The sequence below is a fragment of the Salmo salar genome, chromosome ssa09 (genome assembly GCF_905237065.1).
Source record: "Salmo salar chromosome ssa09, Ssal_v3.1, whole genome shotgun sequence".
Lineage (NCBI taxonomy): Eukaryota > Metazoa > Chordata > Actinopteri > Salmoniformes > Salmonidae > Salmo > Salmo salar.
The window spans coordinates 109141830-109166356 of record NC_059450.1 but is presented as its reverse complement, the minus strand read 5'-3'; the positions used below and the strand labels follow the sequence as shown (position 1 = coordinate 109166356).

General features: G+C 42.9%; 1 pseudogene; it reads left to right on the top strand.

The window, feature by feature from the left end:
• The first annotated feature begins 464 nt into the window (after positions 1-464).
• Positions 465-24527, top strand: part of LOC106612370 (autophagy-related protein 16-1-like) — a 161335-nt pseudogene continuing 137272 nt past the window's right edge.

Here is a 24527-nt window from a genome sequence, read left to right as displayed (position 1 = left end):
GTCTGAATATTTCTGGCTGGGTACTCTGCTGACATAATCTAATGTTTTGCTTTCGTTGTAAAGCCTTTTTGAAATCGGACAGTGTGGTTAGATTAACAAATTCTTGTCTTTGAAAATGGTGTAAAATAGTCACGTTTGAGAAATTGAAGTAATAGCATTTCTAAGGTATTTGAATACGCAGCCACAGGATTCCACTGGCTGTTACGTAGGTTGGACGATTTCGGTCCCACCTTCCCTAGAGAGGTTAAGGCACTGCAGCGCAGAAAGCTAGCTGTGCCCCTAGAGATTCTGGGTTCGAGTCCAGGCTTTGTTGCAGTTGGCCGCGACCGGAAGAAGACCCATGGGCGGTGTACAATTGGCCCAGTGTCGTTTGGGTTAGGGGAGGGTTTGGCCGGCGAGGGATGTGTCCTTATCCCATCGGCACTAGCTACTTCTGTGGTGGGCCGGGCGCAGTGCACGCTGACATGGTGCCATGGGTCCATGGTGTTTCCTCTAACACATTGGTGCGGCTGGCTTCCAGGTTTAGTGGGAATTGTCCAAAGCATTGCGGCTTGGTTGTGTTTCGGAGGACGCATCGCCTCCTGGCCTTCACCTCTCCCAAGTCTGTACGGAGTTGCAGCGACAAGACTGTAACTACCAATTGGATATCACAAAATTGGGGCAAAAACAGGGTATAAAAAAAAGATTCCATGCATACCTATTCTAACCTAGCCCACAATGTCTCTGCTGTGTGGATCTATTTTGAAGTTTCGGAAGATAACAAAAGGCCATATGCAACGTTTGTGCTGCTATTATTTCCCGAGGAGGAGAATGGCTGAAATCTTTCAAGTACCACAAACATAATTGCTCATTTGAAAGTGCATCATCCCCAGACGTTCAGCGACTTAGAACAAAAGCGCACACTTCCAACAACTAAACAAGTTCAAGTCGTGCAGTCATTTGAGACTCCAACTCAAAGGTAAAATGGAATTCGATTGCCCTTGACAATCAACCGCTTCCTCTGGACGTGGATGATGTTGACTTCTGTCCGACTGGTTGAGCACCTCAAGCCCCGGTACACACTACCAAGTAGGTGCTATTTTTCAGATGTTGCCCTACCGGAGTTGCACAGTATTATTGAAAACGCACATCTATGAGCTACTTGCTTGGGCGTCACTGCTATTAGCTTCCCGACTGACCTTTGGACCAGCGACGTTAGTACCATGCGTATGCAGAGTCGACAGCACAGTGGGTCGATGAGGATTTTGTACTGAGGGAAGCCGTGATTGCATCGCTCAAGAATGTGTGCTGGTTCTCATACCCCTAAGCTGCCATTTCAAATGGCATGAGAACATTACTCGAAACAAACGCTCCATTCGGAACAACGGACTCGCGAAATAAGCTCATCAACTTCGTCTGCAGCAGACGTGATACCCCTCTGTCATGGCATTGAAACGCCTGCTCAACAAAACTGCAGACACTGTGGGGTTAACTTGGCAAAAGTACTCTACAAGCGATTTGGTGGCATGCTCTCTGAGCCTCTTAATTGTCGCCTCAATGCTAGGTAAGAACCGCTACTTCGATGCAGACACAGGGTTTAACGTCAAATGTTAGAGACAGCTGGACAAGATGGAAACTGACAGTGCACACCGAGGAAGAGGACCCACGGACAGAGCTGAAACTTCACTGTTTGACATTTATGATGAAATCCTGGTTGAGAATGGCGACTGAACAACGAAACTGCACAGCAAGTAAGTGAAAGATAGGTTTTGATTTTTGTTTTACTGGTAATGGGGACATATGTAAATGCCAACAATAACCTTTTGGTCTGTTTCAACTATTTAACTGTACTAGAATGCTTAAAAGGCCGCAAAAAATTTTAAATATTGATTATTGGTATCAGGATTTTGGCAATGGAAAGTATCAGACAAATGTCATATCGGTGCAAACCCAGTTTCATCAGCTGTCTGGGTGGCTGGTCTCAGACCATCCTGCAGGTGATGTCGGATGTGGAGGTTGTGGGCTTGGGCGTGGTTACACGTGGGTCTGCGGTTGTGACGCAGGTTGTACAAACTGCCAAAATCTCTAAAACATCAGCTTATGTTAGAGAAATTAAGTTTAAAGCATTGCATGTTCCCGCAACATCTATGGCATTGTGACAACTGCACATTTTAGTGTGGCCTTTTGTCCCCAGCACAAGGTTCACCTGCGTAATGATCATGCTGTTTAATCAGCTTCTTGATAACCCATCCACCTGACAGGTATGGCATATGTTAGCAGAGGAGAAATGCTCACTCACAGGAATGTAAACAGGTTTGTTGATCTTATTTTTTTAGCTCGTGAAACATGGGACCAGCACATGACATGTTGCTTTCTATTTTGTTAAGTGTAAAACATGTATGCTACAACTAGGCCTTAATGAAGGCATAGGCTATTCATATTGTTATAATTAAATTAATTAATGAATAAATCAACACCTGACGTACAGTAGGCCAAGAATAAATTGGGCTTTTCACAAAAGAAAATATTGGTGAAAACACACAGGCTAGTTACATTGTTTCCAAATATAGCCACAGCATAAAATGAATGAACCGTGAACCTTCTGGCTACATAAACTTGTGTTGAAGCTAAAGAAGATGGGGAGCGTGAAGAAACAGTAGCCTGAGGGGAGCTGCACAGCACATTAGAGAAATTGAAGAAGATTGAACCAACTTTCGCAAGTCACGTCAATTCGACAAACTACAGGCCAGGCGGTATGCAACGTGAAGGAAGATTTTGGGAAAGAGCTCAAGATGAAATTGGACTGCAGCATATGGTGGAACGGTCTGGCAGCTATGGTAGATTGTGTGTAGTACAATGCTGTTTGCATGGTAGAATCCGTCACTCGCAGCCAGTTCTGCTAGAATTTCCTTCATTGCTTGCGTCGGCTTGAGGGCAGGACTGTAACGTTCTAGGACGTTTCACTACTAGAATCCCCCCTCTGCACTTGCAGGTGTAGGTGCGCATGTCATATCAATTCTATCTAACCGCCTGTTTGCTACATTTTATTCTGCCATTGCAGATTTGTATTGTGCCTCTGTGGCATTAGTTTTAGTGAAGCTCTACACAGGAAATATTTTTGCAATGAATTAAAGTAGGTAGGCCTACTCTACTGGTAGCTCAAAAGTTGGAGGCAATTCTGTAGGCCTAGTAACTGCATTTCAATGTCGCATGTACAGTTTCAGAATAAACAATATGCATAAATAATATAGTAAAATACTAAGCTATTACAACAGCGCACACTCAGACACCGCACTGTGCATTGATGATTGATCATGCAGAGCTAGCAGTGAGAAGCACAGTATTGTTGAAATGCACATCCATGAGCTACTTGCTTTGGGCGTCACTGCTATTAGCTTAAATAAATTGGTTTCTCAGTTATTTATCCGGTAAAAGGGAGTCGGTTTGGTTGAGAAATCTCTGTAAATATTAGTAACCCGGTTCCCGCTATTAAACCCTGGTGAATACACCCCTGATAGTTGGAAACAACATGGATGGGCAGTGGTGCCTGGGGAAAAGTGAGTATACAAAAATGTTGAAAAACAGAATGGCCTGCCTGCCGCAACGGAATGTCACCCTGCATGACAAATTCTAAGACAAACTGACTCTCAAAGACCTAAAAGTGATTGATCCCAGATTGGTCTCCAGTCAGGCCAAACCAAGCTGTGCTTTGAAAGTAGGCTAATAGATGAATTAGGCTGTCAACTGAGTCAGAAATTCAGTTATAAGCAGGGTGTGTGTGCTACGCCACAGCTTATAACTTTATTTTTTTTATTTCACCTTTATTTAACCAGGTAGGCCAGTTGAGAACAAGTTCTCGTTTACAACTGTACCTGGCCAAGATAAAGCAAAGCAGTTCAACACAAACAAAGAGTTACACATGTGATAAACAAATGCAATGGTGGCGTAAGTAATTACAATTTACACTGGAGTGATATGTGCAGATGAGGATGTGCATGTAGAAATACTGGTGTGCAAAAGAGCAGAAAAACAAATATGAGGTAGGTAGTTGGGTGGATGGGCTATTTACAGATGGGCTGTGTGCAGCTGCAGCGATCGGTAAGCTGCTCTGACAGCTGATGCTTAAAGTTAGAGAGGAGATATAAGTCTCCAGCTTGAGTGATTTTTTTTGCAGTTCATTCCAGTTATTGGTAGCAGAGAACTGTAAGGAAAGGCGACCAAAGCAGGTGTTGGCTTTGGGGATGACCAGTGAAATATACCTGCTGGAGCTGTGTGTATTGGTGACCTGTGAGCTGAGATAAGGCGGGGCTTTACCTAGCAAAGACTTATAGATGACCTGGAGCCAGTGGGTTTGGTGACGAATGTGTAGCGAGGACCAGCCAGGACCAGCCAATGAGAGTGTACAGGTCGCAGTGGTGGGTAGTATATGGTGCTTTGGTGACAAAACGGATGGCACTGTGATAGCAAATTGGATGCAGTCTGAGTAGAGTGTTGGAGGCTATTTTGTAAGTCAAGGATCGGTAGGATAGTCAGTTTCACGAGGGCATGTTTGGCAGCATGAGTGAAGGAGGCTCTGTTGTGAAATAGGAAGCCGATTCTAGTTTTTATTTTGTATTGGAGATACTTAATGTGAGTCTGGAAGGAGAGTTTTGTCTAACCAGACACCTAGGTATTTATAGTTTTATAGTCCACATATTCTAAGTCCGAACTGCCCAGAGTAGTGATGCGGGTCGGTGCGGGCAGCGATCGATTTGAAGATCATGCATTTAGTTTTACTAGCATTTAAAAGCAGTTGGAGGCCACGGAAGGAGTGTTGTATGGCGTTGGAAGCTTGTTTGGAGGTTCGTTAAGTGTCCAAAGAAGGGCAAGATGTATACAGAATGGTGTCATCTGCGTAGAGGTGGATCAAAGAATCACCCGCAGCAAGAGCGACATCGTTGATGTATACAGAGAAGAGAGTCGGCCCGAGAATTGAACCCTGTGGCACCCCCATAGAGACTGCCAGAGGTCCCGACAACAGGCCCTCCGATTTGAAACACTGAACTGTTTGCAAAGTAGTTGGAGAACCAGGCGAGGCAGTCATTTGAGAAACCAAGGCTATTGAGTCTGCCGATAAGAATGTGGTGATTGAGAGTCGAAAGCCTTGGCCAGGGGCGATGAATACGGCTGCACAGTATTGTCTCTTATTGATGGGGGTTATGATATCATTTAGGACCTAGAGCGTGGCTGAGGTGCACCCGTGACCAGCTCGGAAACCAGATTGCATAGCGGAGAAGGTATGGTGGGATTCGAAATGGTCGGTGATCTGTTTGTTCACTTGGCTTTTTGAAGACTTTAGGCAGGCAGGGCAGGATGGATATAGGTCTGTAGCAGTTTGGGTCTAGAGTGTCTCCCCCCTTTGACAAGGTGGATGACTGCGGCACTTTCCAACCCTGAAGGAATCTCAGACGATACGAGAGGTTGAACAGACTAGTAATAGGTTGCAACAATGGCGGCGGATAATTTTAGAAAGAGAGGGTCCAGATTGTCTAGCCCAGCTGATTTGTTGGGATCCAGATTTTGCAGCCTTTCAGAACATCAGCTGTCTGGATTTGGGTGAAGGGGGTGCAGAGCTGTTGGCCGGGGTTGGGGTAGCCAGGTGGAAAGCATGGCCAGCCGTGGAGATGCTTATTGAAATTCTCGATTTATTGTGGATTTATCAGTGGTGAGTGTTTCCTAGTCTCAGTGCAGTGGGCAGCTGGGAGGAGGTGCTCTTATTCTCCATGGACTTTATTGTCCCAAAACTTTTGGAATTAGTGCTGCAGGATGCAAATTTCTGTTTGAAAAAGCTAGCCTTTGCTTTCCTAACTGACTGTGTATAACTATAAGAAATCTAAAATGTGTCATTACATCCTGCTCATGTGGCTAGATATCAAGCTTCTTGGTACTGCAGAGATATTCAATCCCCTCTGGATTAAGATCCCTGTTGCTCAAATTGTTTTTTGTGTCAAATGGAAATAGCTCCCCCCTTGTGTGTGCTTCCGGTAATACTGTATACCCCGGTATGGTATGAAAAATCTGGATACCGCCCAACCCTAGGCTACTTTGTAGCTAGTTAACATTTTAAGGTTTTTGGGAAACCTTTCCATTTATCATTAGCATCGCTATATTTTCCTGTTCCATGTTTGAAAGTGGGATGTTTCTTTCATATGAGGCATTTCTTATCTTGTTTCAAAGTAGCCTAGCCAAAACCCCACCGTGGAAATATGGAGGCAATTATTTTATAAAGTTGTCCTCATATGCACTCTCCTGTTCTATTGGTTTTCAAATCAACTTTAATTTTATAGCATTCAAAGGGAATTATCCTAGTTATATTAACAACCCATGATAGTGGTTGCATCTTTAGATCTCTGCTTTCTCTAAATGTTGAATCTCTGTCCATGAAACCGCCCACAAGTGTTTTCCCGCAAATTGCAATATTATCACGTAGGCCTACAGCTATGTAGGCCTACCGCATCTGCTGTTTTCTACACAATGTGTGCCGGTGTGTTGCCCTCCCTGATAGCTGAGAGAGGATACATCTGCACTGTGACTGTCTAGACACGATAGCGCCCGAATAGCCTTGGTTACTCCTCGACAGTCAGGCTTTTCATATGTTCCGCCAATCTACTGGAGTCCTCTGACTCCTCTTCTGCTTTCCTGTGCTGTGTGATGGAGGTTGGAATCTGCGCTGACATAACGTGATTGGCTGGTCTACATGGCCCGCTTCTGCCTCACTGTGCAGTAGCCTACTGCAAGGTGACTGGAGGCATTTTACCAGATCCACGCACTGGGTGAAATCCCTGTCAGCATATTACTGCAGCGACTGTTGAACGTGCTGGCGTTCTAAGGCAGCAATGCTCGTGCACACACATGGTGTCTGACTACTAGACCTGTAGGTTACAGCTGAACATTTTTTGAGCATTTACATTTTAAGACTGATTCAACATATTTTGATTTTCATTCTAGTGTATTGTTGGATTCAATGGTTTAAATGGGTGTTTTTGTACATATGGTTTTAATTGCTGCCTACATGGGTTATGGCTCATTGCCTAGTCTATCAAAACAATTTCATCTCCATACCCCAGCGATACCGCCAAACCCTACTTTGAATGATGGTAGCTTTTATCTTTCAAATTTAGCATTGAAACTGCAGTTATTGAATGCTGTAAACTTGATTTTAAATGATCATTGTGCAGTTGCTTGCTTTAGACACTAAAATCCTGAAGTGCTCCCTCGGGTCATAGTCAATTGAAATTTTACACAGTTCTGTGAGCAGGCATTCCTGTGTGAACTTTATGCATGCAACTGGGATAGGATTGCGCTTATTCCAGACATTGCGTAGCACTATTTTCATTTCACGTTTTCTACTATCTGTGATAAACACGCCCCTCTCAAAAAGTACCAGGTAAGAGGTAGAGACAAATCTGATTTGATCCATAAACAAAACACACAATGGGCCAAAGCCAGAAAGGGTAATTCAAGGCCGACTGGCAGTTATTTAGGGTACTGAGAAATGAATGCACCTTGTTAAAACAGAAATGCAAATGTGGCTTCTATTACTGAATCAACCAAGGCAAACCTCAATAAACCGAGGGAAATTATGGAAAACTATTAAACCCATGAATGCTAACACAAACTCTGGTCTTCTGCGAAGTTGACATCTAAATTCAATGGATGGGACTGACAAGAATAAACTGCTTGACATGTTTTTTAATAAGCATTTTGCTAAGGCTTGGCATTTATTTGATAATGAACTTCATCCTAACATCTCGAATGAGGCTGTGAATGAAACTGCCGCATTGGGCCTATGGTTCATCTATTTCCTTTTACCAAGATTGCTCTTTCAGAAGTTGTAAAGGCACTCAAATCTATTGATATTAAGAAGGCGTCTGGCCCTGATGAATTTAACCCTTATTTTCGAAGGGAAGACGGACTCTGCAAATCTCCATCTGTATGCTGATGACACAATTATTTATTGTAGAGAATCTATTATTGAGAAGGCTTTCCAGGACTTAGTTGGCTTTTGATGCTATTCAAAGGCAATTTTTCGAATTGAAACTGGTGCTTAATGCAAGGAACACACAATGTATGGTTTTCTCTTCTATGAAAGTAGACAGATGGAGTCACTTGCAGATTTTAACTTTAAAAGGGCAGCACATTGATAGGGTCACCTCCTATAAGTATCTTGGGATTTGGTTAGATGAACAGCTTAATTCTAACCAGCACATTAACTTGACCAAGAAACTGAAGTTGAAATTGCATTTATTTTTTAGGAACAAATCTTGCTTTTCAATGTCAGAAAGGATCTTGTTCAAAGCACTTCTGTTTATCAGTGCTGGACAGAGAATAAGAATCAAAGGCTCCAACATTTGAGTTTCTCATGGGCCTCATTGCCTTATCACTCACAAGACCTCTGCCCTGTCCCCAAAGATGCTGTGACTGATGGCTGAAAAATAAAGGATTACTCATGATCATGAGTCATGATCAATCAAAAGGGTGAAATTTGAACATTAGCTTGTTCTTCAAATATGACTTTTTGGACAAGATAATATCTATAGTGTATACTATGGTTGGTTAACTACTTAATTCGAACCAAATGTCTTAATGTTTGGGACTAGGTTAGCTGGAGCAAGGTCTGGACAAAAAAACGTGACTCTCCATTTATTTATTTGTTATTTTTTTACCTTTGGTTTGTTTGTAACCAACCAACTTGCCCTCAGTTGTGGATGTTTTGACTGAATGTCTTTCTCTTCTTTCTCACATTGGCTTTCATGTAGCTGGCCCAGAGTGTGATTGAGCTGAACCACCAGATTCAGCAGAAGGACAAGGAGATTAAGAGCAATGAAGCCAAGTGAGTCTACTCTCTACCTGTTATGAGTCTGTGTGATTTATTGGTCCTTTTGTATGTTCCAACACTCCAGCCATTTGCGATATTGTTGCCTACTGATGTCATTGACTCATTTCCATGATCCAGAGGGGGGGATTTCATCCTGATGAATCACGGATTTCTGACCATCTTATATACATTACATTGATACACATTGCAATTGACCCAGCCCAAATCAGTGGTCCTCCTTTACAGTTTTTTGCGAAACTCATCTGCCAGGATGCAGGAGTACCAGCGGCAGATCACAGAGCTGAAGGGTGAGTGCTGGGAGCTGCGTGGCCAGCTACAGGACCTGGAGCAGGCCAACCAGACGCTGAAGGACGAGTACGAAGCCCTTCAGATCACCTTCGGCGCCCTGGAGGAGAAGCTGCGGCGCACCACCAATGACAACCAGGAGCTGGTGTCTCGCTGGATGGCTGAGAAATCCCAAGAGGCCAACAAACTCAATGCGAGACTGCAAGTTTGTAGGGGGTTGTCATGGTACCGCCTATCACAATACCAGGAAGTTTCATGACATGGAAACAAAACATAAAGCAGATTCCATTTCTTGAGGAAAACCACCTCAATGTTGGAAACAGCCTTATGTTGTCACTGAGTCACATTTTTATTTATTCCAAGTTTTAGCACTCCATATTTTACATAAAGCTGGATTTCAAAGGACCATATAGTTTAGTATTGTTCGTGTTTTGTTTTTTTTTGCAAGGGAAAACTCTCTTAGTATCTTGATACTTGTAGCGTGAACCCTACAAATGTGCCAACCAGGGCGACACGGGCTTGACTCGGCTGTAGTTGTATCATATACTGTGATGAGGGCGTAAGATATCAAATTTTATTTGTCACATGCGCTGAATACAACCGGTGTATACCTTAGTGAAATGCTTACTTACAAGACCTTAACCAACAATGCAGTTTCAAGAAAAAGTGTAAAGTAAAAAATGAATAGCCAAAATTAACAAATGAGTAAAGAGCAGCAGTAAGAGGCTATAAACAAGGGCTACCTGTACAGAGTCAATGTGTAGAGGCACTGGTTAGTCGAGGTAATATGTACATGTAGGTAGAGGTAAAGTGACTATGCATAGATAATAAACAAAGTAGCAGCAGTGTAAAGGTGGGGGGCAATGCAAATGAGTAATGAGTCTGAGTAGCCATTTGATTAGATGTTAAGGAGTCTTATGTCTTTGGGGTAAAAGCTGTTTGGAAGCCTTTTGGACCTAGACTTAGCGCTCCGGTACCGCTTGCCATGTGGTAGCAGGGAGAACAGTCTATGACTAGGGTGTCTGCTCTGACACTGCCTGGTATTGAGGTCCTAGATGGCAGGAAGCTTGGCCCGGTGATGTACTGGGCCGTACGCACAGTAGTGCCTTGCGGTCGGAGGCTGAGCAGTTGTCATACCAGGCAGTGATGCAACCAGTCAGGATGCTTTCGATGGTGCAGCTATAGAACCTTTTGAGGATCTGAGGACCCATGCCAAATCTTTTCAGTCTCCTGAGGGGGAATAGGCTTTGTCGTGCCCTCTTCACGACTCTCTTGGTGTTTGGACCATGATAGTTTGTTGATGTGGACACCAAGGAACTTCAAGCTCTCAACCTGCTCCACGACAGCCCGTCGATGAGAATGGGGCGTACTCGGTCCTCCTTTTCCTGTAGTCCACGTTCATCTCCTTTGTCTTGATCACGTTGAGGGAGAGGTTATACTTGACCTCCTCCCTATAGGCTGTCTCATCGTTGTCGGTGATCAGGCCTACCACTGTTGTCATTGGCATACTTAATGATGGTGTGGCCGCTGTGGTGTTGCCTACCCTAACCACCTGGGGTGGCCCGTCAGGAAGTCCAGGATCCAGTTGCAGAGGGAGGTGTTTAGTCCCAGTGTCCTTAGCTTAGTGATGAGCTTTGAGGGCACTATGGTGTTGAATGCTGAGCTGTAGTCGATTTAATAACATTCTCACAAGTGTTCCTTTTGTGCAGGTGGGAAAGGCCAGTTTTATTTATTTTTTTTACCCCCCCTTTTTCTCCCAATTTTGTGGTATCCAATCGGTAGTATTTACAGTCTTGTCTCATCGCTGCAACTCCCATACGGACTCGAGAGGCGACGGTTGAGAGCCATGCGTCCTCCAAGCACAACTAAACCAAGCTGCACTGCTTCTTGACACAATGCACATCCAACCGGAAGCCAGCCGCACCAATGTGTTGGAGGAAACACCGCTGTGCCCGGCCCGCCACAGGAGTCGCTAGTGCGCAATGAGACAAGGATATCCCTGCCGCCAAACCCTCCCCTAACCCGGACAACGCTGGGCCAATTGTGCACCGCTTCATGGGCCTCCCGACTGCGACAGAGCCTGGGCTCAAACCCAGAATCTCTGGTGGCACAGCTAGCACTGCGATGCAGTGCCTTAGACCACTGCGCCACCCGGGAGGCCTGGGAAAGGTCATGTTGAGTGCAATACAGATTGCATCTGTGGATCTGTTGGTGCGGTTGGAAATTGTAGTGGGTCTAGGGTTTCTGGGATAATGGTGTTGATGTGAGCCATGACCAGCCTTTCAAAGCACTTCATGGCTACAGACGTGGGTGCTATGGGTCTGTAGTCAGTTAGGCAGGTTACCTTATTGTTCTTGGGCACAAGGACAATGGTGGTCTGCTTGAAAAATGTTGGTATTAAATTCAAAGGGAGAGTTTGAAAATGTCAATGAAGACACTTGCCAGTTGGTCAGTGCATGCTCGGAGTACACACGTCCTAGTAATCCGTCTGGCCCTGTGGCCTTGTGAATGTTGACCTGTTTAAAGGTCTTATTCACATCGGCTACGGAGAGCGTTATCACACAGTCGTCCTGAACAGCTGATGCTCTCATGCATGTTTCAGTGTTGCTTACCTCGACACGAGGATAAAAGGCACTTAACTCTTCTGATAGGCTTGTGTCACTGGGCAGCTCGCGACTGTGCTTCCCTTTGTTGTCTGTAATAGTTTGCAAGCCCTGCCACATCTGACGAGGGTCGGAGCCGGTGTAGTACGGTTCAATCTTAGTCCTGCATTGATGCTTTGCCTATTTGATGATTCGTCGGAGGGCATAGCAGGATTTCTTATAAGCTTCCGGGTTTGAGTCCCGCTCCTTGAAAGCGGCAACTCGACTCTTTAGCTCAGCTACGGATGTTGCCTGTAATCCATGGCTTCTGGTACGTGGTAGGTACGTACAGTCACTGTGGTGATGACGTCAACGATGCACTTATTGATGAAGCCAGTGACTGATGTGTACTCCTCAATGCCATCGGAAGAATCCCGGAACATATTCCAGTCTGTGCTAGCAAAACAGTCCTGTAGCTTAGCATCTGCTTCATCTGACCACGTAATTTTTTAAAATTTATTATTAACTCGAGTCACTGGTGCTTTCTGCTTTAGTTTTTGCTTGTAAGCAGGAACTGGGAGGATAGAGTTTGCCAGATTTGCCAATTGGAGGGAGAGCTTTGTACGTGTCTGTGTGTGGCGTAAAGGTGATCTAGAGTTTATTTATTTATTTATTTTTTTCCCCTCTGGTTGCACATTTAACATGCTGGTAGAAATTTGGTGACACTTATTTAGTTACCCTGCAATAAAGTCCCCGGCCGGTAGGAGCATTGCCTCTGGATGAGCTTTTTCCTGCTACAATGAATATAGATTTAAACTCTTGATAAATAGTGTGGTCTACAGCTTATCATGAGATATTCTACTTCAGGCGAGCAAAACCTAGAGTCTTCTTTACTATTAGATTTTGTGCACCAGCTGTTTACAAATATACATACACCGCCACCCCTTGTATTACCAGAGGCCGTTCTATCCTGCTGAAACAGCGTAAAACCCGCAAGCTGTATGTTATTCATGTCGTCGTTCATCCACGACTCTGTGAAACACAAGATATTACAGTTTTTAATGTCCTGTTGGTAGGAGAGAGGTTATCGTAGTTTTTATTTTTTTATTATCAAATCATTATAAGTTGGCTAATAGGACCGATGGTAAAGGTAGATTACCCTCTCGTCATTGGATCCTTACAAGGCACCCCGACCTTTGTCCTCTGTCTCTTTCTCCTGCGAATGACAGGGATGAGGGCCTTGTCTGCAATCTGAAATAATTCCTTTGCGTCTGACTCTTTTAAAGAAAAAAATCTTCCAGTATGAGATGAGTAATCGCTGTCCTGTTATCTAGAAGCTATATTCGGTCATGAGAGCCGGTGACAGAAACATTATGTACAAAATAAGTTACAAATAACGATAAACACACACTGAGCACAATTGGTTAGGGGACTGTAAAACAGCAGCTATCTCCTCCGGCGCCATTAATGTTCAATATGGAGCGACTAGGTGGCTGGCTTGGAGTTGAGATGGCTTGGAGACCCAGTTGTGGCTCAGTGATCGATTGTGTAGGTGCCCCCAAGTGGCCTGCAATTATAGTACGTTTTTGTATTTTAATCATGAAGCAAATGCTCTTATCTAGAGCAACTAGCAATCAATGGATTCAACTAAAGTAGGCAAAATGACCAAGTAACCTTCAGTTTAAATAAAACCTTCCAAATAACTGTTAGGTTGTTGTGCAATCCAGTAATTTATGTATTTTTGTAAAAAATTAAAATTGCTTTTCATTCCAGGCGGACACAAGCCAAGCTTCAGAAGGAGCTCGCAGATGCTGCGAAGGAGCCACTGCCCATGGCCGAGTAAGTACAGTTTACCGTAGAACCACAGAAGTCTACTCTGAGCGGAGGGATATAATACGAAGCAGGATAGAGGACTTGGTGAGCTAAACTGATCAGTTCTGAGCTCAACTGGGGATAACCGTTTAGTCAGGTACATTTCTTTACTGTCGCAAAGCATCTTAATCATCCCCTTCATTTTCCATACAATATTTAATCAGTCTACCTCAAATGTTGTATTAATCAAATGTTATGCATTTGAATATTAAAATGTTTATTACGCTGCACAGTTAGTAATGAGAGAGAGAGAGAGGATGTGAGGGATCAAGGAAATACAATTGAGACTCACCCATAGTGTTGGTGGTTAACTTTTCTGGTCTCCTGTCCTCAGGGAAGATGACATCGAGGTTCTAGTTGAGGATTCTGGGAAGGGCACTGGAAAGGCCTCTCCCGACCGGCCGCTCAGCCGCACCCCCAGGTGGGAGTGGGACTCAAACATGTTCTTAGTGAAACCCTTTCCAGAAACGGCCCCTATAGCCAGTCCTACACACTTGATGTAGATCTATAAGAATTGGATAGATCGAAACAATGGAAGTAGCTACACCTTGACATATGATATGAAAGGCTTGGGTGAAGTCGTTGTTAATCTGCATATTGTTTATACCAAATTTTTTTTATTTCATTACTTTTTTAAATGACTTAGTTATTTGCAACATTAACAATGTCTACACTATATTTCGGATCAATTTGATGTTATTTTAATGGACAAAATATGTGCTTTTCTTTCAAAAAACAAGGACATTTCTAAGTGACCCCAAACTTTTGAACGGTGGCGTGTGAGAGATGTCTTTGAAAATAATTGTTAAACCCTAGGTAGTATTTGAACCTAGGTCTGATTTATCTATTGAATCTATACAAGTGCTTAGAAAGTTGGCTAGGGATGTTTCTGGACTGGGCCATATATTGTTGGTTGAGTTATTGGGTCGCATATGAAATAACCCTCTCGGTCTTCCTCTTGTAGTAAATGTATCTCCATACAGCCTCCTCAAAGTGGCCTGTTGGACTCATTCTCCAACAAATTTGGTTGGTTCTCTGTGTGGCCAGTCTGATGCCTCCCGCTCTATGGGTGTCTGTCTGGTTGTCTGTCCTGGGTTGTGTTCATAAAGCACCAAACGGAAGAGAACCCACTGAAACTAGGGTTGACTACTAGGGGTGTATTCGCTAAGTAGTAAACGGTGTGGGACTAACTTAAATTTGTCACGCAGCCCCCCCCTGTATTCCGCTTCTTTTTGTTTTCTGTTGCATTACATTTTCCCTGCTGTTACTGTGGTTCCCATGTGGACACTCTCTGGGTGGGTCTGTCCATCCTGTTGATGATGGCTTCTCTCTCTGCAGCGTGTCTGAGTCTGTGCAGCCCGGACTCGTCCCTCCAGACTCCAGGTGAAACGTCACTGTGGTGTCTGTAGGGCTCACAGCTGTGTGCGTGCCTGTGTGTTCAGTGCCTTCGAAAGTATTCAGACTCCTTGACTTTTTCCACATTTTTGTTACTTTACAGCCTTATTCTAAAATGGATTAAATAAAAACGTCCTCAGCAATCTACACACAGTACCTCATAATGATAAAACGAAAACTGGTTTTTAGAAATGTTTAAATGTACAAAAAACAAACATACCTCATTTACACAAGTATTCAGACCCTTTGATATGAGACTTGTGGTGGCTAATTTCCGCATTACCAAATGAGGATTTACAAACACACCAGTCCGAGTTAAACTACATCTTTAATACTTAAGATACTTTTGCAAAAGTTCTTGACCCCACCAATGCATTCTCGCGAATGAATCATTTAATGAGGTGCTTACAGAATGGCTCAGGGATCTTTTATAGCAACGATACAGCCCCTTCAACGTACATTGACAAACCACAGATACTTAGTAACAGTTCACAAAGGTTACGTTTTGTATGACAGATATCCATAAAACACATCAGACAGTAACTGCTATGTCAACCTGGTTCATTATATAGCCCAGTATCTGGTCTCCTTAGAACTGTCCCTCCCAGGTACGGTATTGAACAGAACTATTTCATCCAATGGCATATATCAATTGTCAACTCTAGATACTCCCATCTCAAGCAAACCCCCTCTTGACCCCACTCCTGGACAGGCTCACTGGAGGGAGTGAGCCTCTAGGCCATATATTATCACAGGATAAGTGTGAGATCTAAGAGACCATGGTCCCAGACACTGCCATAAACCTCCCCACAATAAGGAAAAGGAGGGTGTGACTTGCTCACAGACATTGTGGAGACAAGTCATTGGTTCCCCAGTAATCACGCCATCCCTTCACATGGTTTAAGCATAGGTAAAGAGACATTCACATATGAAGACAATATTTCATTCGGTCCTCCTCTCTTGCTGATATTCTGCAGAGCAACGAGACAAGTAAAAGACAAGTCTGACCTCTTCCCCTCTCTGGGCCCCAAGTGTCTGAGCCCCAGCTAAGGGAAATGTGTAACTGAAAAGACACCAGAGTCCAATGGACACTTTCTAATGACAAGTACCTCAAATAAGCATATTAAACTTATAAAACATCTTAATTATCTATGTTACCCAACTAATTCTGATTCGTCCACGACAGACTCAAAATTGACCTCGGGTGCATCCTGTTTCCATTGATCATCCTTGAGATGTTTCTGCAACTTGATTGGAGTCCACCTGTGGTAAATTCAATTGATTGGACATGATTTGGAAAGGCACACACTTGTCTAAAGTCCCACAGTTGACAGTGCATGTCAGAGCAGAAACCAAGCCATGAGGTCGAAGGAAATGTCCATAGAGCTTAGAGACATGATTCTGTTGAGGCACAGATCTGGGGTCAGTGCCCTCCTTAAGTGGAAGAAGTTTGGAACCACCAAGACTCTTTCCTAGAGCAGGCTGCCCAGCCAAACTGAGCAATCGGAGAACGGCCTTGGTCAGGGGAGGTGATCAGGAGCCCGATGGTCACTCTGACAGAGCTCTAGAGTTCCTCTGTGAAGAGAGAGAACCTTCCAGAAGGACAACAATCTCTGTAGTGTTCCACCAATCAGGCCTTTATTGAAGTGTGGCCAGACAGAAGCCACTCAATAAAAGGCACATGACAGCCCGCTTGGAGTTTGCCTAAAGACTCTCAGACCATGAGAAACAATATTCTCTGGTCTAATGAAACCAAGATTGAACACTTTGGCCTGAATGCCAAGCATCACATCTGGAGGAAACCAGGCACCATCTCTACGGTGAACCATGGTGGTGGCAGCATCATGCTGTGGGGATGTTTTTCAGCGGCAGGGACTGGGAGACTAGTTAGGATTGAGGCAAAGATGATTGGCGCAAAGTGCAGAGATCCTTGATTGAAAACCTGCTCCAGAGCGCTCAGGACCTCCGACAGGGTCGAAGGTTCACCTTCCATCAGGACAGCGACTCTAAGCACACAACCAAGACAACGCGAGAAGTGGCTGCGGTACAAGTCTCTGAATGTCCTTGAGTGGCCCAGCCAGAGCCTGTACTTGAACCTGATCAAATATCTCTGGAGAGACCTGAAAATAGCAGTGCAGCAACACTCTCCATCCAACCTGATGGAGACAGAGGATCTGCAGAGATGAATGGGAGAAACTCTCCAAATACAGGAGTGCCAAGCTTGTTGAGTCATACCCAAGAAGACCCGAGGCTGTAATCGCTGCCAAAGGTGCTTCAACAAAGTACAGAGTCAACGGTCTGAATACTTATGTAAATGTGAGATTTCAGTTTTATATTTAATAGATCAGTCAAAATTTCAACAACTGTTTTTGCTTTGTTATTGTGTGTGTACAGTCGTGGCCAAAAGTTGAGAATGACAAATATTAATTTCCACAAAGTTTTCTGCTTCAGTGTCTTTAGATATTTTTGTCAGATGTTACTATGTGTCATGACATTGCCCTCTTTGAGTACAGGGAGGACAGTTGACCCCCTCCCCCTTGCACCCTCCCCCAACCTACCTCCCCCCACCCAGGCCCTGTGTGAAGGGGTCGTAAAATTCTAAAGGAGAATGTCCTGCCGCAGGGCCCAGTTGAGACAGGTTTCATAGAGAGACAAAGGAAATTCTTCCAACTCACAGAATTGGGGAACCGAACGACATTTATGTTCTGGAGAAGGTATAAAAGATCGGTGAAGAATCCAGCTACGAACTGGTCCGCTTGGTACAATTTAGTGATACTCAGAAGAGACAATATAGCCATATTACCATAATACTGTTTATATAATAGCCTCAGCTATGGGACTTGCATCTAAATGGTTGTATAAAATGTATTAATAAGGATAAAGCTATTTGTAATACATTGAGATGCTATGTACTGATGTTAACGTGATAGAATGTATTTCTGTTCAAAGCTTAAATCAGTCATCGGCACGCCCCCCAGGGACACAGACAGAACAGGCTTGTCACATGACGCCTGGTCCTATGTTCACGTATAAAACCCCCACCCTGATTTCCTTTCGACCAGGCCTCCACTCCATTACGAGTTGGCCAATAGGTTTGACCATCCAATTCCTCTACTGAAAGTTAACTACACCACGTGGTTAACTTTTAGACTATTGATACCGACAGAATAAGAACAAGTCTTTGATATTAATTATTAGTCTGCAGCTAAGTACTCTATCATCGAATGCGAAGACCGACGAAACATCCATCCTATAACGACATTAATGAATGCCGCTTTGAAAGATCCATTCTAACCGAGAGAGAACGCGGACAAAACTCTCCAACAGGACAAAAACTCTCCAACAAGGATCCCGACACACTGAGCGTAAATATATATTGATTGCAATTGTTCCCGAATGAGTGAGCGTTCATGTGCAAAGGATTAGCATATCAATTGTTAATATTTATCAACTCTGTGTGCCTTCTCCGCTGCCCCCACCCCCTTATTTGTTTAACAGGCCGCCATGCCTGTTTAGCCGACTAGGGCACATTACTCCACCAATGCTTTGTAACGATAACCAACTGTTTGCATGCTTTCTGTGAATTACTTAGTTTAGTAAATAAATGATTTTAAGACAATTGATGTATGGATGACTTTAGTAAAGGCTGGATTCGTGCAGATACAACAATTTACGACGTTTGGAATGAGACTGGACGCGAGGTAAAATACACCATTTAAACCAGAAGATAATCGGCCTATATTATAATATATAATGTTATAATATAGGAAAGTTACATTAGGAAAATTATAACTTTGTAATCTGAATATTTTCCTTGGTGCCCTGATCTCCTAGTTAATTACAGTTAAACGATTAATCAGTTTAATCGCGTGATAATAATTACAGGGATTTATTTGATAAACATGAGGACCTGATCCCAGTATTGGGATTTATTGACAAGTGACCATGGCGGGAAATTCAAAACTGCAAGAATCTAATAATTTCAATTTCTCAAACAATCAACTATTTTTCACCATTTGAAAGATAAACATCTCCTAAATCCAACCACATTGTCCGATTTCAAAGAGGCTTTACGGCGAAAGCCATAAAGTTAGGTTATGTTAGGAGAGTACATTGAAAATAGCTGTGTGTAATGTTTTGTCAAATCAAAGACAGGCGTCACCAAAAGCAGATAACCAGCTAAAATTATGCACTAACCTTTGACAATCTTCCTCAGAAGATTCACTCCTAGGACATTATGTTATACAATACATGCATTTTTTGTTCCATTAAGTTCATATTTATATCCAAAAACAGCATTTTACAGTAGCGGTGAAATTCAGAATTTTTTTTCTCCCTCAAATGCTTCCGGTGAATCAGCGTTACAATTTACAAAATTACTATTCGAAAACATTGGTAAATTATAATATTGTCATTCAAAGAATTATAGATTAACATCTCATAAATGCTACCGCATTGCCAGATTTCAAAATAACTTTACTGGGAAATCACACTTTGCAATAAACGGGGTGCTATGCTAAGAACATGCTAAGAACAATAGGCTAGGATATACAGGTTAGCACCATCTAATATCAATAATACTATTGTAAATAAAACCTTTGATTATCTTCATCAGAAGGCACTTCCAGGAATCCCAGGTCCACAACAAATGTGGTTTCTTTCGACAAAGTTCATAATTTATGTCCAAATAACTCCAAGTTGTTCCATGTTGTTAGGCTCCTCAAAATGTAGGGCGGGGGGTGGGGAAAGTCACGACGAAAAGTAAAAAAATAAATCTATTTGCGTTCGTTCAAACATGTCAAACGTTGTTTAGCATCAATCTTTAGGGCCATTTTTAACGTGAAACATCAGTAATATTTCAACCCGACCTCTCCTGTGTCTTGAAAAACATTTTCAAAAATGTCTCGCCTCACATGCGCACGCGCAGGTGCGCGCAATAATGAAGTGACGACATCCCAGGGACGTCAACTTCCCTGCATTCTAATTCGGTCTCTGTTCATCATAGACACTTCAAACAACTTTATAAAGATCGTTGACATCTAGTGGAAGCCGTAGGAAGTGCAAAATGAATCCTTTGTCACTGTGTGATCTATTAGCAATGACTCAAATAGTACAGCCACAAAATTCTCATTTCCTAGTTGTATTTTTCTCAGGTTTTTGCCTGCCATATGAGTTTTGTTATACTTACAGACACCATTCAAACAGTTTTAGAAAATTCAGAGTTTTCTATCCAAATCTGTTAATACTATGCATGTCCTAGCTTCTGAGTTGGTGTAGGAGGCAGTTAAGAATGGGCACATTTTTTTTTCAAAATTCTCAATACTGCCCCCTAGCCCGTAGAGGTTAATGGTGCCCAAAGACACGACATGGAATACTGAAGTATAATTACAAGCATTTCATAAGTGTCAAAGGATTTTATTCACCATTACATGAAGTTGATTGAAAGAGTCAATATTTACAGTGTTGACCCTTCTTTTTCAAGACCTCTGCAATCTGCCCTGGCATGCTGTCAATTAACTTCTGGGCCACATCCTGACTGATGGCAGCCCATTCCTGCATAATCGATGCTTGGAGTTTGTCAGAATTTGTGGGGTTTTGTTTGTCCACCCGCCTCTTGAGGATTGACCACAAGTTCTCAATGGGATTAAGTTCTGGGGAGTATCCTGGCCGTGGACCCAAAATATCGATGTTTTGTTCCCCGAGCCACTTAGTTATCACTTTGCCTTATGGCAAGGTGATCCATCATGCTGGAAAAGGCATTGTTTGTCTCCGAACTGTTCCTGGATGGTTGGGAGAAGTTGCTCTCGGAGGATGTTGGTACCATTCTTTATTCATGGCTGTGTTCTTAGGCAAAATTGGCTTGGCTGATGGATGCTTTACCATGCTTTGCATGACACAGGACTGATGGTAGCGCTCACCTTGTCTTCTCCGGACAAGCTTTTTTTCCGGTTGCCCCAAACAATCGGAAAGGGGATTCATCAGAGAAAAGGACTTTACCCCAGTCCTCAGCAGTCCAATCCCTGTACCTTTTGCAGAATATCAGTCTGTCCCTGATGTTTTTCCTGGAGAGAAGTGGCTTCTTTGCTGCCCTTCTTGACACCAGGCCATCCTCCAAAAGTCTTCGCCTCACTGTGCATGTGTAACGCAAGTTGTCATGGAGAGAAGACCAAGGCGCAGCAGGTATGTGAATACTCATCTTTAATTAAAATAAAGGAGTAAAGCATCCACTTAACAATACAAACAAAGTGACAACAGCTACAGTTCTGCAGGCTAGAAACGCAGTGCAAAAACAACCACCCACAACCCCAAAGAAAAACACACACACCTATATAGGACTTCCAATCAAAGGCAACTATACACACCTGCCTTCAATTGGAAGTCCCAATCATCCACCCAACATTTAACCAACACAAACATGCCACGTCCTGACCCCAAAACTAAAACACTAGCTCCATCTGCTGGTCAGGACGTGACAGCATGCAGATGCACTCACACCTGCCTGCTGCAATTCCTGAGCAAGCTCTGTACTGGTGGTGCCCCAATCCCGCAACTGAATCAACTTTAGGAGACGGTCCTGGCGCTTGCTGGACTTTCTTGGGTGCCCTGAAGCCTTCTTCACAACAATTGAACTGCTCTCCATGAAGTTCTTGATGATCTTATAAATGGTTGATTTAGGTGCAATCTTACTGGCAGCAATATCCTTGCCTGTGAAGCCCTTTTGTGCAAAGCAATGATGATGGCACGTGTTTCCTTGCAGGTAACCATGGTTGACGGAGGAAGAACAATGACTCCAAGCACCACCCTCCTTTTGAAGCTTCCAGTCTGTTATTCGAACACAATCAGCATGACAGAGTGATCTCCAGCCTTGTCCTCGTCAACACTCACACCTGTGTTAACCTCTATGGGACCGGCGGGACGAATTCGTCCCACCTACGTAACAGCCAGTTGAATCCTGTGGCGCGATTTTCAAAACCTTTGAAATGCTATTACTTCAATTTCTCAAACATATGACTATTTTACAGCTATTTAAAGACAAGACTCTCCTTTATCTAACCACACTGTCCGATTTCAAAAAGGCTTTACAGCGAAAGCAAAACATGAGATTATGTCAGCAGAGTACACAGCCAGAAATAATCAGACACCCATTTTTCAAGCTAGCATATAATGTCACAAAAACTCAGAAGACAGCTAAATGCAGCACTAACCTTTGATGATCTTCATCAGATGACAACCCTAGGACATTATGTTATACAATACATGCATGTTTTGTTCAATCAAGTTCATATTTATATCAAAAACCAGCTTTTTACATTAGCATGTGACGTTCAGAACTAGCAAATTCCCCGCAAACTTCCGGGAATTCGCTAACAATTTACTAAATTACTCACGATAAACGTTCACAAAAAGCATAATTATTTTAAGAATTATAGATACAGAACTCCTCTATGCACTCGATATGTCCGATTTTAAAATAGCTTTTTGGTGAAAGCACATTTTGCAATATTCTAAGTACATAGCCCAGGCATCACGGGCTAGCTATTTAGACACCCGGCAAGTTTAGCACTCACCAATATCAGATTTACTATTATGAAAGTTTGATTACCTTTTGTTGTCTTCGTCAGAATGCACTCCCAGGACTGCTACTTCAATAACAAATGTTGGTTTGGTCCAAAATAATCCATCGTTATATCCGAATAGCGGCGTTTTGTTCGTGCGTCCCAGACACTATCTGAAATGGTAAATCAGGGTCGTGCTCATGGCGCAATTCGTGACCAAAAAATCTAAATATTCCATTACCGTACTTCGAAGCATGTCAACCGCTGTTTAAAATCCATTTTTATGCCATTTTTCTCGTAAAAAAGCGATAATATTCCGACCGGGAATGTCCATTTAGCTAAACAGAGGAAAGTAAACAAAGCTTTCGGTCGACGCGGGCACGAGCCTGAGTCTCACAGTACTGTAACCAGCCACTACCCAAACGCGCTACTTTTTTTTCAGCCAGAGCCTGCAAAGCCACGATTCAGCTTTTTACCGCTTCTGAGACCCTATGGCAGCCGTAGGAAGTGTCACGGGACAGCTAAGATCCTCACTCTTCAATAAACAGAGACAAGAAGAACGACACCTTGTCAGACAGGCCACTTCCTGCATGAAACCTCAGTTTTTTGCCTGCCAAATGAGTTCTGTTATACTCACAGACACCATTCAAACAGTTTTAGAAACTTTAGGGTGTTTTCTATCCATATGTAATAAGTATATGCATATTCTAGTTACTGGGTAGGAGTGGTAACCAGATTAAATCGGGTACGTTTTTTATCCGGCGGTGTAAATACTGCCCCCTAGCCCTAACAGGTTAACGAGAGAATCACTGAGAAGATGTCAGCTGGTCCTTTTGTGGCAGGGCTGAAATGCAGTGGACATGTTTTTGGGGGGGATTCAGTTCATTTACATGGCAAAGAGGGACTTTGCAATTAATTGCAAGTCTTCTGATCACTCTTCATAACATTCTGGAGTATGTGCAAATTGCCATCATACAAACTCAGGCAGCAGACTTTGAAAATTAATGTGTCATTCTCAAAACTTTTGGCCATGACTGTGGATTGATTAAATAGTTTTTTCCCCTCAGTCTTAGAACAAGGCTGTAATAAAATGTGGAAAAAGTCGAGGTTTCTGAATACTTTCCAAAGGCACTGTATGTGCGTTTTTAGAGGAAGCATCTTGATGACGCTACTAAAAGTAGTCCACGATGATGGCACGATTTTTAAATTTGGATTCTCAGTGAAAACAAATTAACACACTTAGTCATATTTTGTTTCCCATGTGGGATTTATCTATGGCCAAATCTGGGAATGACAGTTGCACTTATTGGCCGACCATCAAATTTTAAACTGATCTAAAGCATGGTTTTGGACTTGGCTATTGCTTCATTAGTAATTAAATGGCTTTTTAAAATCACATTTCTGCCAGGAACTTTGAACTTTTGTGGAAGTTGTTCCAAAGCAAATTGATAAATTATGTGGAAACAAAATAGTCGGAACTCGACTCTTGCTCAATGTTTCCTTTTTTATTGCTTGTTTTGAATAGGCCTAATTCCATCTAATGTGAATGGGGTAGTTGGTTTTTGATAATTCCCAATTGTTCCCTCTAGTAAGTCTACTTTTATTAGGATGGGAATATCACATACTGACATGCTTTTCAAAGCGCCTGCGTCTTTGTGTGTCTGATCTCCCCCCTATACCGTTATGTAAAATGCAAACAAGCCTGGAGTCTTTGGTGTTCCATAAATCAGGATCATTAAGTTAGCCAGTGAACTTTGATAAGCAGTAAACATGTTTGTTTTTATTCTTTTAAAAATAAACTTTGAGTTTTTAAATGTCAAGTTCATTATACCATGGTAATTTCAAATATTTTTTACTTATCAGTTTGAAGCAGCATTCCGATTGCTAGCAAAGAGGGGTGCAGTTGTCTTATTATAGGACTAAAATGAAGTGTGAGCCTGTTGTGAGTTGCTTCTGCATGTTGGGATCCTAGAAATCCCT